General features: G+C 40.6%; 21 non-coding genes and 2 pseudogenes across 21 annotated transcripts; all 23 read right to left on the bottom strand.

Moving 5' to 3' along the window:
- Window positions 1–4,081: 4,081 nt before the first annotated feature.
- Window positions 4,082–4,200, bottom strand: LOC123467228. Its single transcript, XR_006641684.1, has one exon. It is a non-coding gene; the product is annotated as a 5S ribosomal RNA (ribosomal RNA).
- Window positions 4,201–4,558: 358 nt separating this feature from the next.
- Window positions 4,559–4,677, bottom strand: LOC123467227. Its single transcript, XR_006641683.1, has one exon. It is a non-coding gene; the product is annotated as a 5S ribosomal RNA (ribosomal RNA).
- Window positions 4,678–5,035: 358 nt separating this feature from the next.
- On the bottom strand, window positions 5,036–5,154 carry LOC123467226. The gene has a single exon (XR_006641682.1). It is a non-coding gene; the product is annotated as a 5S ribosomal RNA (ribosomal RNA).
- Window positions 5,155–5,512: 358 nt separating this feature from the next.
- Window positions 5,513–5,631, bottom strand: LOC123467225. Its single transcript, XR_006641681.1, has one exon. It is a non-coding gene; the product is annotated as a 5S ribosomal RNA (ribosomal RNA).
- A 358-nt stretch (window positions 5,632–5,989) lies between these two features.
- Window positions 5,990–6,108, bottom strand: LOC123467224. The gene has a single exon (XR_006641680.1). It is a non-coding gene; the product is annotated as a 5S ribosomal RNA (ribosomal RNA).
- A 360-nt stretch (window positions 6,109–6,468) lies between these two features.
- LOC123467223 lies at window positions 6,469–6,587 on the bottom strand. Its single transcript, XR_006641679.1, has one exon. It is a non-coding gene; the product is annotated as a 5S ribosomal RNA (ribosomal RNA).
- Window positions 6,588–6,945: 358 nt separating this feature from the next.
- On the bottom strand, window positions 6,946–7,064 carry LOC123467221. Its single transcript, XR_006641678.1, has one exon. It is a non-coding gene; the product is annotated as a 5S ribosomal RNA (ribosomal RNA).
- A 358-nt stretch (window positions 7,065–7,422) lies between these two features.
- Window positions 7,423–7,541, bottom strand: LOC123467220. Its single transcript, XR_006641677.1, has one exon. It is a non-coding gene; the product is annotated as a 5S ribosomal RNA (ribosomal RNA).
- Window positions 7,542–7,899: 358 nt separating this feature from the next.
- On the bottom strand, window positions 7,900–8,018 carry LOC123467218. The gene has a single exon (XR_006641675.1). It is a non-coding gene; the product is annotated as a 5S ribosomal RNA (ribosomal RNA).
- An 826-nt stretch (window positions 8,019–8,844) lies between these two features.
- On the bottom strand, window positions 8,845–8,963 carry LOC123467217. The gene has a single exon (XR_006641674.1). It is a non-coding gene; the product is annotated as a 5S ribosomal RNA (ribosomal RNA).
- A 358-nt stretch (window positions 8,964–9,321) lies between these two features.
- LOC123467216 lies at window positions 9,322–9,440 on the bottom strand. The gene has a single exon (XR_006641673.1). It is a non-coding gene; the product is annotated as a 5S ribosomal RNA (ribosomal RNA).
- A 358-nt stretch (window positions 9,441–9,798) lies between these two features.
- Window positions 9,799–9,917, bottom strand: LOC123467215. Its single transcript, XR_006641672.1, has one exon. It is a non-coding gene; the product is annotated as a 5S ribosomal RNA (ribosomal RNA).
- Window positions 9,918–10,275: 358 nt separating this feature from the next.
- LOC123467255 lies at window positions 10,276–10,397 on the bottom strand (annotated as a pseudogene).
- An 845-nt stretch (window positions 10,398–11,242) lies between these two features.
- Window positions 11,243–11,361, bottom strand: LOC123467251. The gene has a single exon (XR_006641708.1). It is a non-coding gene; the product is annotated as a 5S ribosomal RNA (ribosomal RNA).
- Window positions 11,362–11,735: 374 nt separating this feature from the next.
- Window positions 11,736–11,854, bottom strand: LOC123467214. Its single transcript, XR_006641671.1, has one exon. It is a non-coding gene; the product is annotated as a 5S ribosomal RNA (ribosomal RNA).
- A 358-nt stretch (window positions 11,855–12,212) lies between these two features.
- On the bottom strand, window positions 12,213–12,331 carry LOC123467213. Its single transcript, XR_006641670.1, has one exon. It is a non-coding gene; the product is annotated as a 5S ribosomal RNA (ribosomal RNA).
- A 358-nt stretch (window positions 12,332–12,689) lies between these two features.
- On the bottom strand, window positions 12,690–12,808 carry LOC123467212. The gene has a single exon (XR_006641669.1). It is a non-coding gene; the product is annotated as a 5S ribosomal RNA (ribosomal RNA).
- Window positions 12,809–13,166: 358 nt separating this feature from the next.
- LOC123467211 lies at window positions 13,167–13,285 on the bottom strand. Its single transcript, XR_006641668.1, has one exon. It is a non-coding gene; the product is annotated as a 5S ribosomal RNA (ribosomal RNA).
- A 358-nt stretch (window positions 13,286–13,643) lies between these two features.
- LOC123467210 lies at window positions 13,644–13,762 on the bottom strand. The gene has a single exon (XR_006641667.1). It is a non-coding gene; the product is annotated as a 5S ribosomal RNA (ribosomal RNA).
- Window positions 13,763–14,120: 358 nt separating this feature from the next.
- Window positions 14,121–14,239, bottom strand: LOC123467209. Its single transcript, XR_006641666.1, has one exon. It is a non-coding gene; the product is annotated as a 5S ribosomal RNA (ribosomal RNA).
- Window positions 14,240–14,597: 358 nt separating this feature from the next.
- Window positions 14,598–14,716, bottom strand: LOC123467254. Its single transcript, XR_006641709.1, has one exon. It is a non-coding gene; the product is annotated as a 5S ribosomal RNA (ribosomal RNA).
- A 359-nt stretch (window positions 14,717–15,075) lies between these two features.
- LOC123467242 lies at window positions 15,076–15,194 on the bottom strand. The gene has a single exon (XR_006641698.1). It is a non-coding gene; the product is annotated as a 5S ribosomal RNA (ribosomal RNA).
- A 359-nt stretch (window positions 15,195–15,553) lies between these two features.
- LOC123467252 lies at window positions 15,554–15,673 on the bottom strand (annotated as a pseudogene).
- Between the last annotated feature and the right edge of the window lie 242 nt (window positions 15,674–15,915).

Raw genomic sequence — 15,915 nt, 5'->3', positions numbered from 1 at the left:
AATACCATTTAAAGAGCTAAATGCATCATTCCAAATCCTACTAGCTGTCTCTTCTATGGAATGGGAAAATTTAATTCCTAACAGGGACAATGTTGGCGCTGACACAAGCCACTCAAGAGGCCAAATTGATCTAGAGCTCCAAGTCCCGAGTCCCAGGGCTTTTGTTTTCTCCTTATTCATCCTTGCCTTTGTCCACTGACAGAACATATCAAGGATTTGTCCTGCCCTGGTAAAATCTTCGTCACAAGAAACGAAAATGGTGACGTCATCAACAAAGGCTCTGACAGTGAGTTTTTCATTAAACAATGATATACCCTTGAGAGACTCGAGATAAACGCACAAGCAAAGGCTCAATGTATAGAACGAAGAGATGGACAGATAGGGGGCATCCCTGGCGAATCGACTGAATATCACTAATCACCCCAGCCACCTCCGATCCGTTGAGGATTGACATTCCTGTTACAGAATACATAATCTGTAACCAACGGACGAAAGTGGTGGGGTAACCCATGACATCCAGAATCCTCCAGAGGACTTCCCTGTTAACCAGGTCGTAGGCCTTTTCAAAGTCAACTCCAACAATGGCAGCGCCCATACCCCGAATCAAAGAGTTGGAAGAGTCATGGCATCCCCGGTCATCAACAAATTGAATGACATCTCTGTAAAGACTTAAATTATCAAAAATCAATCTACCAGGTACCCCACCTTTTTGATGAGGCCCTATGGTAGAAGATAGTGTCTGCCTCAATCGTCTCGCTAAGACAGATGCCATGACTTTGTAGTCACAATTCAAAAGAGAAATTGGCCGAAAATTAGAAATTCCACAAAGTCCCGAAGACTTAGGAATTAGCCTGATCGCCGCTTGGCCCTGCGAAGACGTCAGAGTTTCCCTTTCCAGGATATGATTAAACATATCCAAGAAGTGGGGTGCGATCACGTCCCAAAATTCTACGTAAAACTCGTAAGGAATGCCATCGGTGCCAGGGGACTTGTTTGACTTCATTGCTATTAGAGCAGCTCTAATCTCAAGAAGGGAAATTGGTGCTGTTAGGTTTGGGGTTGGCTTAAAGCAATCTCTTACTCCTTCAAGGAACTCAGACCCTGCCAGTATGTCAGGAGAAGGTTGAGTCTTAAAAATTTTTGTAAAATGAGCAACAATTTCTGCTGAAATTTCCTCTTTGGTCGATAAGCAAGTGCCATTGGGGGCAATGATCTTATCAATGCAACATTTTCGATAATTATTCCTGGCACGATTTATGTGAAAAATACTTGCTTCCTCTACATCTGGCCCTTCGAAGCAGCGGGAACGAATCCCATACCCTTTGAGTGTGCTCTCCTCCCAAGACTTTGAGAATTTTCTCAACTGTTGAAAGGCAACCCAATCAAAGGTATCTGCTTCGGCCATTTCCTGTATGCAAGATTGATAGAAAAACTTAGTTTCTCTTATCAGCCTTGCTCTTTGCCTGGAATAATCCACCGAAATACGCTTGATACCCGGTTTCAGGACACTCTCCCACCAATTTGCTACATTACTTTCCCTAAGAGGATGATTAGCAGATTCCTGAATGAAATTGGTTACGTATTTCTGAAAACCTTCTTCTGACAATATTGAAGTATTTAGTTTCCACAATCCGGCAGGTGGTCTGCTACGATTTGGGAGATCAAGATTGCAAGTAAGTGTGGATTGTACCGACTGATGGTCACTAATCGATAAAGGCTGCAAACAAATATTTAAAAATTTATCCGCAAACGATCGACTAGCATAAATCCTATCAAGCCTAGAAGAACCGTCGTGGTAATGGAAAGTGTGGCCCGGATCACTATGATTTAGCTTTTTCCAGATGTCTACCAGATCAAGACCAGTAACCATCTCCTTCAAAGCATAGCTAACAACACTACTTGGGACAGGGAGGGATTGGATATTTGCCCTATCTTGGATGTCGTCAACACAATTAAAATCGCCCATCAACACGAAGGGCAGTCGAGTGGTAACCGAGTAGGCAGGAACGGTTTGACGAAGAAAATTGTTTCTCTCATTCTTTACCTGCTTACCTGACGGGGCATAGATATTAATAAACGTAAAACATTTTACGTCAATGGAGATAAGCCTTCCGTCAGGTTCAAGAAGCAGTCGAGAATACTCCAGACCATGTCTAATTAGAATGGCTGTTCCTTTTTTGTTGGGACCGACATTTGCTAGCAAGTGGTAACAGCTTTCAATAATTGGGCAAGAGTGAAAGGCTACCTCTTGAAGTCCTACGATATCTAAATTACCGTCCCTGCAGAAATTTAAAAGAATTTGACGTCGCTCGACTGATCGAATACCTCCAATGTTGATAGAAGCGATTTTTAATTGTGAAGTCATGTGTTAGGTTTTTTGAGTACGGGAATGCCTGAAGTGGGTTTCGAATTTTGGGGCGTCAGGGTAGGTTTAAATCGTTTACTTCGTGGTACCGTGGGAATTTTCAGGGGGTCCTTAGTTTTGTCTGGATCAGTGGTATCAATTTCCCCCAGTGTCGGGTTCCATTGATTCCATGATAATTGTCACTGTTTCCTGGTCTTCTGTCTCTGTGTGAGGTGCTGCTATTTTGGATTTCGTAATTGGTTTCAAAGGGTTGTCTTTCGGAGGTACAGATGCGGGAGTGGTAGCGGTGTCACATTCCATGGTTTCAGTTTCCAAATTATTAGTACTTCCTGAGAGTGAATCTTGTGATTCACTCCCCAGAGGTACCTGGGAAACCATGGAATTTGCTACCACGGGAATTACTACGGGTGTCTGTTTAATAGTCTCTGTCTTTTTAGTCTTTTTGGCAACAGGTTTTTGGACAATGGTGGGTTCCTGGTTTCGTTTTAAAGTTGGGCAGTCGTAGCTAAAGTGTGTCTCTTCGTCGCAAAGTCTGCAAGTGGGCTTTTGTCCGTCATACTTTACCATGGCACGATAACTGCCAATGGTAATGTATGAGGGAATGTTTTTCGTCACCGTCATTCTTACAATCATCCAAGTTGCTAGGACAGGGTATAAAACTTCATCCTCTGCCACCCGATAGCGCTCCCACCGAGCTTCAATTACATTTCCAAATTCCTTAAGACGTGTCTGAACTACTCCCAAGTCTAGGTTCTGTGGAATCCCTGCAATTCGAACAAATTTCTCTTGGACATTGCTATCCTTTATCACTACACTAACTTCTTTCCCCTCCAATTCGGTCCTGACGATACCACTGTGTTGGGACAAAAAACTTGAGGTATATGCCTCTGACGTAAACGTAATTCTAGCGACCTGGTTTCTCGTATCTAGCACAGCAACTAGGCCTAAGAGATCCTGAGCATCAACCTTCAAACTACGCACAAAACCATGAACCGTACGCATACTCAATTTCGGGAATTGAACCCCAAAATCAATATCTACACTATTGAGCCACTTGGCAGCCATTGTCCCCTAGACAATGTAAACAAACTGCCAAAAAAAGGGGAGGGGAAGGACCCCACACACGTAAACAAACACGACAAATAAAACAATTGGCAACAAAACACTACAAAAACAGCTAAACTATACAAAATAAACACTCAAAAACACGAATATAACAACAAAAAGTAATAAAAAATAACAAAAACTCACAAAATGATGGAAAAACGGGAGAACACAAAAAGACGTCTGCATCCGACGCAGCTTAACTTCTGGGAGCTGACGAGACCAGGTTTTTTCTGCGTGGTATGGCCGTTGACATTTTAATACGAGACTGAATTGAATACACTCACGGAATGATTTTCCAACATTGAAACCTACACAAGGACGATTGATTTCTATAATTAAGGATATTGGACTGGTAACCATCGTGTTCGTTGAGCCACCATTATTCTATGAGATAGAAATTCACATTCCTCGGTAAAGTCACTGATGGTTAAGAACCGCTCTAAACTTCCCTTGTTGGTGTTTAAAAAAATAGCTATCAGTGTGTACGATGTGAAATAACAAAATTTACCACTAGATGGCGTTTAATAGAGTGTCAAAATTCACCACGAGATGGTTTTAACTAAAACTTTGATTCATTTACGAAACTCTTGCTGGCTATAAAAGGTTTGATGCCAACAGCATCCCGTATTCCCAAGCGGTCACCCTTCTAGGTACTAACGGGACCCGACGCAGCTTAACTTCTGGGAGCTGACGAGACCAGGTTTTTTCTGCGTGGTATGGCCGTTGACGTTTTAATACGAGACTGAATTGAATACACTCACGGAATGATTTTCCAACATTGAAACCTACACAAGGACGATTGATTTCTATAATTAAGGATATTGGACTGGTAACCATCGTGTTCGTTGAGCCACCATTATTCTATGAGATAGAAATTCACATTCCTCGGTAAAGTCACTGATGGTTAAGAACCGCTCTAAACTTCCCTTGTTGGTGTTTAAAAAAATAGCTATCAGTGTGTACGATGTGAAATAACAAAATTTACCACTAGATGGCGTTTAATAGAGTGTCAAAATTCACCACGAGATGGTTTTAACTAAAACTTTGATTCATTTACGAAACTCTTGCTGGCTATAAAAGGTTTGATGCCAACAGCATCCCGTATTCCCAAGCGGTCACCCTTCTAGGTACTAACGGGACCCGACGCAGCTTAACTTCTGGGAGCTGACGAGACCAGGTTTTTTCTGCGTGGTATGGCCGTTGACATTTTAATACGAGACTGAATTGAATACACTCACGGAATGATTTTCCAACATTGAAACCTACACAAGGACGATTGATTTCTATAATTAAGGATATTGGACTGGTAACCATCGTGTTCGTTGAGCCACCATTATTCTATGAGATAGAAATTCACATTCCTCGGTAAAGTCACTGATGGTTAAGAACCGCTCTAAACTTCCCTTGTTGGTGTTTAAAAAAATAGCTATCAGTGTGTACGATGTGAAATAACAAAATTTACCACTAGATGGCGTTTAATAGAGTGTCAAAATTCACCACGAGATGGTTTTAACTAAAACTTTGATTCATTTACGAAACTCTTGCTGGCTATAAAAGGTTTGATGCCAACAGCATCCCGTATTCCCAAGCGGTCACCCTTCTAGGTACTAACGGGACCCGACGCAGCTTAACTTCTGGGAGCTGACGAGACCAGGTTTTTTCTGCGTGGTATGGCCGTTGACGTTTTAATACGAGACTGAATTGAATACACTCACGGAATGATTTTCCAACATTGAAACCTACACAAGGACGATTGATTTCTATAATTAAGGATATTGGACTGGTAACCATCGTGTTCGTTGAGCCACCATTATTCTATGAGATAGAAATTCACATTCCTCGGTAAAGTCACTGATGGTTAAGAACCGCTCTAAACTTCCCTTGTTGGTGTTTAAAAAAATAGCTATCAGTGTGTACGATGTGAAATAACAAAATTTACCACTAGATGGCGTTTAATAGAGTGTCAAAATTCACCACGAGATGGTTTTAACTAAAACTTTGATTCATTTACGAAACTCTTGCTGGCTATAAAAGGTTTGATGCCAACAGCATCCCGTATTCCCAAGCGGTCACCCTTCTAGGTACTAACGGGACCCGACGCAGCTTAACTTCTGGGAGCTGACGAGACCAGGTTTTTTCTGCGTGGTATGGCCGTTGACGTTTTAATACGAGACTGAATTGAATACACTCACGGAATGATTTTCCAACATTGAAACCTACACAAGGACGATTGATTTCTATAATTAAGGATATTGGACTGGTAACCATCGTGTTCGTTGAGCCACCATTATTCTATGAGATAGAAATTCACATTCCTCGGTAAAGTCACTGATGGTTAAGAACCGCTCTAAACTTCCCTTGTTGGTGTTTAAAAAAATAGCTATCAGTGTGTACGATGTGAAATAACAAAATTTACCACTAGATGGCGTTTAATAGAGTGTCAAAATTCACCACGAGATGGTTTTAACTAAAACTTTGATTCATTTACGAAACTCTTGCTGGCTATAAAAGGTTTGATGCCAACAGCATCCCGTATTCCCAAGCGGTCACCCTTCTAGGTACTAACGGGACCCGACGCAGCTTAACTTCTGGGAGCTGACGAGACCAGGTTTTTTCTGCGTGGTATGGCCGTTGACGTTTTAATACGAGACTGAATTGAATACACTCACGGAATGATTTTCCAACATTGAAACCTACACAAGGACGATTGATTTCTATAATTAAGGATATTGGACTGGTAACCATCGTGTTCGTTGAGCCACCATTATTCTATGAGATAGAAATTCACATTCCTCGGTAAAGTCACTGATGGTTAAGAACCGCTCTAAACTTCCCTTGTTGGTGTTTAAAAAAATAGCTATCAGTGTGTACGATGAGTGAAATAACAAAATTTACCACTAGATGGCGTTTAATAGAGTGTCAAAATTCACCACGAGATGGTTTTAACTAAAACTTTGATTCATTTACGAAACTCTTGCTGGCTATAAAAGGTTTGATGCCAACAGCATCCCGTATTCCCAAGCGGTCACCCTTCTAGGTACTAACGGGACCCGACGCAGCTTAACTTCTGGGAGCTGACGAGACCAGGTTTTTTCTGCGTGGTATGGCCGTTGACGTTTTAATACGAGACTGAATTGAATACACTCACGGAATGATTTTCCAACATTGAAACCTACACAAGGACGATTGATTTCTATAATTAAGGATATTGGACTGGTAACCATCGTGTTCGTTGAGCCACCATTATTCTATGAGATAGAAATTCACATTCCTCGGTAAAGTCACTGATGGTTAAGAACCGCTCTAAACTTCCCTTGTTGGTGTTTAAAAAAATAGCTATCAGTGTGTACGATGTGAAATAACAAAATTTACCACTAGATGGCGTTTAATAGAGTGTCAAAATTCACCACGAGATGGTTTTAACTAAAACTTTGATTCATTTACGAAACTCTTGCTGGCTATAAAAGGTTTGATGCCAACAGCATCCCGTATTCCCAAGCGGTCACCCTTCTAGGTACTAACGGGACCCGACGCAGCTTAACTTCTGGGAGCTGACGAGACCAGGTTTTTTCTGCGTGGTATGGCCGTTGACGTTTTAATACGAGACTGAATTGAATACACTCACGGAATGATTTTCCAACATTGAAACCTACACAAGGACGATTGATTTCTATAATTAAGGATATTGGACTGGTAACCATCGTGTTCGTTGAGCCACCATTATTCTATGAGATAGAAATTCACATTCCTCGGTAAAGTCACTGATGGTTAAGAACCGCTCTAAACTTCCCTTGTTGGTGTTTAAAAAAATAGCTATCAGTGTGTACGATGTGAAATAACAAAATTTACCACTAGATGGCGTTTAATAGAGTGTCAAAATTCACCACGAGATGGTTTTAACTAAAACTTTGATTCATTTACGAAACTCTTGCTGGCTATAAAAGGTTTGATGCCAACAGCATCCCGTATTCCCAAGCGGTCACCCTTCTAGGTACTAACGGGACCCGACGCAGCTTAACTTCTGGGAGCTGACGAGACCAGGTTTTTTCTGCGTGGTATGGCCGTTGACGTTTTAATACGAGACTGAATTGAATACACTCACGGAATGATTTTCCAACATTGAAACCTACACAAGGACGATTGATTTCTATAATTAAGGATATTGGACTGGTAACCATCGTGTTCGTTGAGCCACCATTATTCTATGAGATAGAAATTCACATTCCTCGGTAAAGTCACTGATGGTTAAGAACCGCTCTAAACTTCCCTTGTTGGTGTTTAAAAAAATAGCTATCAGTGTGTACGATGTGAAATAACAAAATTTACCACTAGATGGCGTTTAATAGAGTGTCAAAATTCACCACGAGATGGTTTTAACTAAAACTTTGATTCATTTACGAAACTCTTGCTGGCTATAAAAGGTTTGATGCCAACAGCATCCCGTATTCCCAAGCGGTCACCCTTCTAGGTACTAACGGGACCCGACGCAGCTTAACTTCTGGGAGCTGACGAGACCAGGTTTTTTCTGCGTGGTATGGCCGTTGACGTTTTAATACGAGACTGAATTGAATACACTCACGGAATGATTTTCCAACATTGAAACCTACACAAGGACGATTGATTTCTATAATTAAGGATATTGGACTGGTAACCATCGTGTTCGTTGAGCCACCATTATTCTATGAGATAGAAATTCACATTCCTCGGTAAAGTCACTGATGGTTAAGAACCGCTCTAAACTTCCCTTGTTGGTGTTTAAAAAAATAGCTATCAGTGTGTATAATGTGAAATAACAAAATTTACCACTAGATGGCGTTTAATAGAGTGTCAAAATTCACCACGAGATGGTTTTAACTAAAACTTTGATTCATTTACGAAACTCTTCCTAGCTATAAAGGACGCCACCATTTTTTTTTTTTTTTTTTTTTTTTTTTTTTTTTTTAAGGGACCCCACGAATTTTTTTTTTTGGGGGGTGAGGAGACCAGGTTTTTTCTGCGTGGTATGGCCGTTGACGTTTTAATACGAGACTAAATTAAATACACTCACGGAATGATTTTCCAACATTGAAACCTACACAAGGACGATTGATTTCTATAATTAAGGATATTGGACTGGTAACCATCGTGTTCGTTGAGCCACCATTATTCTATGAGATAGAAATTCACATTCCTCGGTAAAGTCACTGATGGTTAAGAACCGCTCTAAACTTCCCTTGTTGGTGTTTAAAAAAATAGCTATCAGTGTGTACGATGTGAAATAACAAAATTTACCACTAGATGGCGTTTAATAGAGTGTCAAAATTCACCACGAGATGGTTTTAACTAAAACTTTGATTCATTTACGAAACTCTTGCTGGCTATAAAAGGTTTGATGCCAACAGCATCCCGTATTCCCAAGCGGTCACCCTTCTAGGTACTAACGGGACCCGACGCAGCTTAACTTCTGGGAGCTGACGAGACCAGGTTTTTTCTGCGTGGTATGGCCGTTGACGTTTTAATACGAGACTGAATTGAATACACTCACGGAATGATTTTCCAACATTGAAACCTACACAAGGACGATTGATTTCTATAATTAAGGATATTGGACTGGTAACCATCGTGTTCGTTGAGCCACCATTATTCTATGAGATAGAAATTCACATTCCTCGGTAAAGTCACTGATGGTTAAGAACCGCTCTAAACTTCCCTTGTTGGTGTTTAAAAAAATAGCTATCAGTGTGTACGATGTGAAATAACAAAATTTACCACTAGATGGCGTTTAATAGAGTGTCAAAATTCACCACGAGATGGTTTTAACTAAAACTTTGATTCATTTACGAAACTCTTGCTGGCTATAAAAGGTTTGATGCCAACAGCATCCCGTATTCCCAAGCGGTCACCCTTCTAGGTACTAACGGGACCCGACGCAGCTTAACTTCTGGGAGCTGACGAGACCAGGTTTTTTCTGCGTGGTATGGCCGTTGACGTTTTAATACGAGACTGAATTGAATACACTCACGGAATGATTTTCCAACATTGAAACCTACACAAGGACGATTGATTTCTATAATTAAGGATATTGGACTGGTAACCATCGTGTTCGTTGAGCCACCATTATTCTATGAGATAGAAATTCACATTCCTCGGTAAAGTCACTGATGGTTAAGAACCGCTCTAAACTTCCCTTGTTGGTGTTTAAAAAAATAGCTATCAGTGTGTACGATGTGAAATAACAAAATTTACCACTAGATGGCGTTTAATAGAGTGTCAAAATTCACCACGAGATGGTTTTAACTAAAACTTTGATTCATTTACGAAACTCTTGCTGGCTATAAAAGGTTTGATGCCAACAGCATCCCGTATTCCCAAGCGGTCACCCTTCTAGGTACTAACGGGACCCGACGCAGCTTAACTTCTGGGAGCTGACGAGACCAGGTTTTTTCTGCGTGGTATGGCCGTTGACGTTTTAATACGAGACTGAATTGAATACACTCACGGAATGATTTTCCAACATTGAAACCTACACAAGGACGATTGATTTCTATAATTAAGGATATTGGACTGGTAACCATCGTGTTCGTTGAGCCACCATTATTCTATGAGATAGAAATTCACATTCCTCGGTAAAGTCACTGATGGTTAAGAACCGCTCTAAACTTCCCTTGTTGGTGTTTAAAAAAATAGCTATCAGTGTGTACGATGTGAAATAACAAAATTTACCACTAGATGGCGTTTAATAGAGTGTCAAAATTCACCACGAGATGGTTTTAACTAAAACTTTGATTCATTTACGAAACTCTTGCTGGCTATAAAAGGTTTGATGCCAACAGCATCCCGTATTCCCAAGCGGTCACCCTTCTAGGTACTAACGGGACCCGACGCAGCTTAACTTCTGGGAGCTGACGAGACCAGGTTTTTTCTGCTGCGTGGTATGGCCGTTGACGTTTTAATACGAGACTGAATTGAATACACTCACGGAATGATTTTCCAACATTGAAACCTACACAAGGACGATTGATTTCTATAATTAAGGATATTGGACTGGTAACCATCGTGTTCGTTGAGCCACCATTATTCTATGAGATAGAAATTCACATTCCTCGGTAAAGTCACTGATGGTTAAGAACCGCTCTAAACTTCCCTTGTTGGTGTTTAAAAAAATAGCTATCAGTGTGTACGATGTGAAATAACAAAATTTACCACTAGATGGCGTTTAATAGAGTGTCAAAATTCACCACGAGATGGTTTTAACTAAAACTTTGATTCATTTACGAAACTCTTGCTGGCTATAAAAGGTTTGATGCCAACAGCATCCCGTATTCCCAAGCGGTCACCCTTCTAGGTACTAACGGGACCCGACGCAGCTTTTTTTAACTTTGGAACTTTTTTCTCGTGGTATGGCCTTTTTTTTGCGTGGTAGGCCGTTGACATTTTAATACGAGACTGAATTGAATACACTCACGGAATGATTTTCCAACATTGAAACCTACACAAGGACGATTGATTTCTATAATTAAGGATATTGGACTGGTAACCATCGTGTTCGTTGAGCCACCATTATTCTATGAGATAGAAATTCACATTCCTCGGTAAAGTCACTGATGGTTAAGAACCGCTCTAAACTTCCCTTGTTGGTGTTTAAAAAAATAGCTATCAGTGTGTACGATGTGAAATAACAAAATTTACCACTAGATGGCGTTTAATAGAGTAGTCAAAATTCACCACGAGATGGTTTTAACTAAAACTTTGATTCATTTACGAAACTCTTGCTGGCTATAAAAGGTTTGATGCCAACAGCATCCCGTTTTCCCAAGCGGTCACCCTTCTAGGTACTAACGGGACCCGACGCAGCTTAACTTCTGGGAGCTGACGAGACCAGGTTTTTTCTGCGTGGTATGGCCGTTGACGTTTTAATACGAGACTGAATTGAATACACTCACGGAATGATTTTCCAACATTGAAACCTACACAAGGACGATTGATTTCTATAATTAAGGATATTGGACTGGTAACCATCGTGTTCGTTGAGCCACCATTATTCTATGAGATAGAAATTCACATTCCTCGGTAAAGTCACTGATGGTTAAGAACCGCTCTAAACTTCCCTTGTTGGTGTTTAAAAAAATAGCTATCAGTGTGTACGATGTGAAATAACAAAATTTACCACTAGATGGCGTTTAATAGAGTGTCAAAATTCACCACGAGATGGTTTTAACTAAAACTTTGATTCATTTACGACCCCTGGCTAAAAGGACTCTTTGCGTGGCTATAAAAGGTTTGATGCCAACAGCATCCCGTATTCCCAAGCGGTCACCCTTCTAGGTACTAACGGGACCCGACGCAGCTTAACTTCTGGGAGCTGACGAGACCAGGTTTTTTCTGCGTGGTATGGCCGTTGACGTTTTAATACGAGACTGAATTGAATACACTCACGGAATGATTTTCCAACATTGAAACCTACACAAGGACGATTGATTTCTATAATTAAGGATATTGGACTGGTAACCATCGTGTTCGTTGAGCCACCATTATTCTATGAGATAGAAATTCACATTCCTCGGTAAAGTCACTGATGGTTAAGAACCGCTCTAAACTTCCCTTGTTGGTGTTTAAAAAAATAGCTATCAGTGTGTACGATGTGAAATAACAAAATTTACCACTAGATGGCGTTTAATAGAGTGTCAAAATTCACCACGAGATGGTTTTAACTAAAACTTTGATTCATTTACGAAACTCTTGCTGGCTATAAAAGGTTTGATGCCAACAGCATCCCGTATTCCCAAGCGGTCACCCTTCTAGGTACTAACGGGACCCGACGCAGCTTAACTTCTGGGAGCTGACGAGACCAGGTTTTTTCTGCGTGGTATGGCCGTTGACGTTTTAATACGAGACTGAATTGAATACACTCACGGAATGATTTTCCAACATTGAAACCTACACAAGGACGATTGATTTCTATAATTAAGGATATTGGACTGGTAACCATCGTGTTCGTTGAGCCACCATTATTCTATGAGATAGAAATTCACATTCCTCGGTAAAGTCACTGATGGTTAAGAACCGCTCTAAACTTCCCTTGTTGGTGTTTAAAAAAATAGCTATCAGTGTGTACGATGTGAAATAACAAAATTTACCACTAGATGGCGTTTAATAGAGTGTCAAAATTCACCACGAGATGGTTTTAACTAAAACTTTGATTCATTTACGAAACTCTTGCTGGCTATAAAAGGTTTGATGCCAACAGCATCCCGTATTCCCAAGCGGTCACCCTTCTAGGTACTAACGGGACCCGACGCAGCTTAACTTCTGGGAGCTGACGAGACCAGGTTTTTTCTGCGTGGTATGGCCGTTGACGTTTTAATACGAGACTGAATTGAATACACTCACGGAATGATTTTCCAACATTGAAACCTACACAAGGACGATTGATTTCTATAATTAAGGATATTGGACTGGTAACCATCGTGTTCGTTGAGCCACCATTATTCTATGAGATAGAAATTCACATTCCTCGGTAAAGTCACTGATGGTTAAGAACCGCTCTAAACTTCCCTTGTTGGTGTTTAAAAAAATAGCTATCAGTGTGTACGATGTGAAATAACAAAATTTACCACTAGATGGCGTTTAATAGAGTGTCAAAATTCACCACGAGATGGTTTTAACTAAAACTTTGATTCATTTACGAAACTCTTGCTGGCTATAAAAGGTTTGATGCCAACAGCATCCCGTATTCCCAAGCGGTCACCCTTCTAGGTACTAACGGGACCCGACGCAGCTTAACTTCTGGGAGCTGACGAGACCAGGTTTTTTCTGCGTGGTATGGCCGTTGACGTTTTAATACGAGACTGAATTGAATACACTCACGGAATGATTTTCCAACATTGAAACCTACACAAGGACGATTGATTTCTATAATTAAGGATATTGGACTGGTAACCATCGTGTTCGTTGAGCCACCATTATTCTATGAGATAGAAATTCACATTCCTCGGTAAAGTCACTGATGGTTAAGAACCGCTCTAAACTTCCCTTGTTGGTGTTTAAAAAAATAGCTATCAGTGTGTACGATGTGAAATAACAAAATTTACCACTAGATGGCGTTTAATAGAGTGTCAAAATTCACCACGAGATGGTTTTAACTAAAACTTTGATTCATTTACGAAACTCTTGCTGGCTATAAAAGGTTTGATGCCAACAGCATCCCGTATTCCCAAGCGGTCACCCTTCTAGGTACTAACGGGACCCGACGCAGCTTAACTTCTGGGAGCTGACGAGACCAGGTTTTTTCTGCGTGGTATGGCCGTTGACGTTTTAATACGAGACTGAATTGAATACACTCACGGAATGATTTTCCAACATTGAAACCTACACAAGGACGATTGATTTCTATAATTAAGGATATTGGACTGGTAACCATCGTGTTCGTTGAGCCACCATTATTCTATGAGATAGAAATTCACATTCCTCGGTAAAGTCACTGATGGTTAAGAACCGCTCTAAACTTCCCTTGTTGGTGTTTAAAAAAATAGCTATCAGTGTGTACGATGTGAAATAACAAAATTTACCACTAGATGGCGTTTAATAGAGTGTCAAAATTCACCACGAGATGGTTTTAACTAAAACTTTGATTCATTTACGAAACTCTTGCTGGCTATAAAAGGTTTGATGCCAACAGCATCCCGTATTCCCAAGCGGTCACCCTTCTAGGTACTAACGGGACCCGACGCAGCTTAACTTCTGGGAGCTGACGAGACCAGGTTTTTTCTGCGTGGTATGGCCGTTGACGTTTTAATACGAGACTGAATTGAATACACTCACGGAATGATTTTCCAACATTGAAACCTACACAAGGACGATTGATTTCTATAATTAAGGATATTGGACTGGTAACCATCGTGTTCGTTGAGCCACCATTATTCTATGAGATAGAAATTCACATTCCTCGGTAAAGTCACTGATGGTTAAGAACCGCTCTAAACTTCCCTTGTTGGTGTTTAAAAAAATAGCTATCAGTGTGTACGATGTGAAATAACAAAATTTACCACTAGATGGCGTTTAATAGAGTGTCAAAATTCACCACGAGATGGTTTTAACTAAAACTTTGATTCATTTACGAAACTCTTGCTGGCTATAAAAGGTTTGATGCCAACAGCATCCCGTATTCCCAAGCGGTCACCCTTCTAGGTACTAACGGGACCCGACGCAGCTTAACTTCTGGGAGCTGACGAGACCAGGTTTTTTCTGCGTGGTATGGCCGTTGACGTTTTAATACGAGACTGAATTGAATACACTCACGGAATGATTTTCCAACATTGAAACCTACACAAGGACGATTGATTTCTATAATTAAGGATATTGGACTGGTAACCATCGTGTTCGTTGAGCCACCATTATTCTATGAGATAGAAATTCACATTCCTCGGTAAAGTCACTGATGGTTAAGAACCGCTCTAAACTTCCCTTGTTGGTGTTTAAAAAAAATAGCTATCAGTGTGTACGATGTGAAATAACAAAATTTACCACTAGATGGCGTTTAATAGAGTGTCAAAATTCACCACGAGATGGTTTTAACTAAAACTTTGATTCATTTACGAAACTCTTGCTGGCTATAAAAGGTTTGATGCCAACAGCATCCCGTATTCCCAAGCGGTCACCCTTCTAGGTACTAACGGGACCCGACGCAGCTTAACTTCTGGGAGCTGACGAGACCAGGTTTTTTCTGCGTGGTATGGCCGTTGACGTTTTAATACGAGACTGAATTGAATACACTCACGGAATGATTTTCCAACATTGAAACCTACACAAGGACGATTGATTTCTATAATTAAGGATATTGGACTGGTAACCATCGTGTTCGTTGAGCCACCATTATTCTATGAGATAGAAATTCACATTCCTCGGTAAAGTCACTGATGGTTAAGAACCGCTCTAAACTTCCCCTTGTTGGTGTTTAAAAAAATAGCTATCAGTGTGTACGATGTGAAATAACAAAATTTACCACTAGATGGCGTTTAATAGAGTGTCAAAATTCACCACGAGATGGTTTTAACTAAAACTTTGATTCATTTACGAAACTCTTGCTGGCTATAAAAGGTTTGATGCCAACAGCATCCCGTTATTCCCAAGCGGTCACCCTTCTAGGTACTAACGGGACCCGACGCAGCTTAACTTCTGGGAGCTGACGAGACCAGGTTTTTTCTGCGTGGTATGGCCGTTGACGTTTTAATACGAGACTGAATTGAATACACTCACGGAATGATTTTCCAACATTGAAACCTACACAAGGACGATTGATTTCTATAATTAAGGATATTGGACTGGTAACCATCGTGTTCGTTGAGCCACCATTATTCTATGAGATAGAAATTCACATTCCTCGGTAAAGTCACTGATGGTTAAGAACCGCTCTAAACTTCCCCTTGTTGGTGTTTAAAAAAATAGCTATCAGTGTGTACGATGTG

This window comes from Daphnia magna, unplaced genomic scaffold, assembly GCF_020631705.1.
Source record: "Daphnia magna isolate NIES unplaced genomic scaffold, ASM2063170v1.1 Dm_contigs163, whole genome shotgun sequence".
Taxonomy (NCBI): Eukaryota; Metazoa; Arthropoda; class Branchiopoda; order Diplostraca; family Daphniidae; genus Daphnia; species Daphnia magna.
This window is presented reverse-complemented; position numbering and strand designations above follow the sequence as displayed.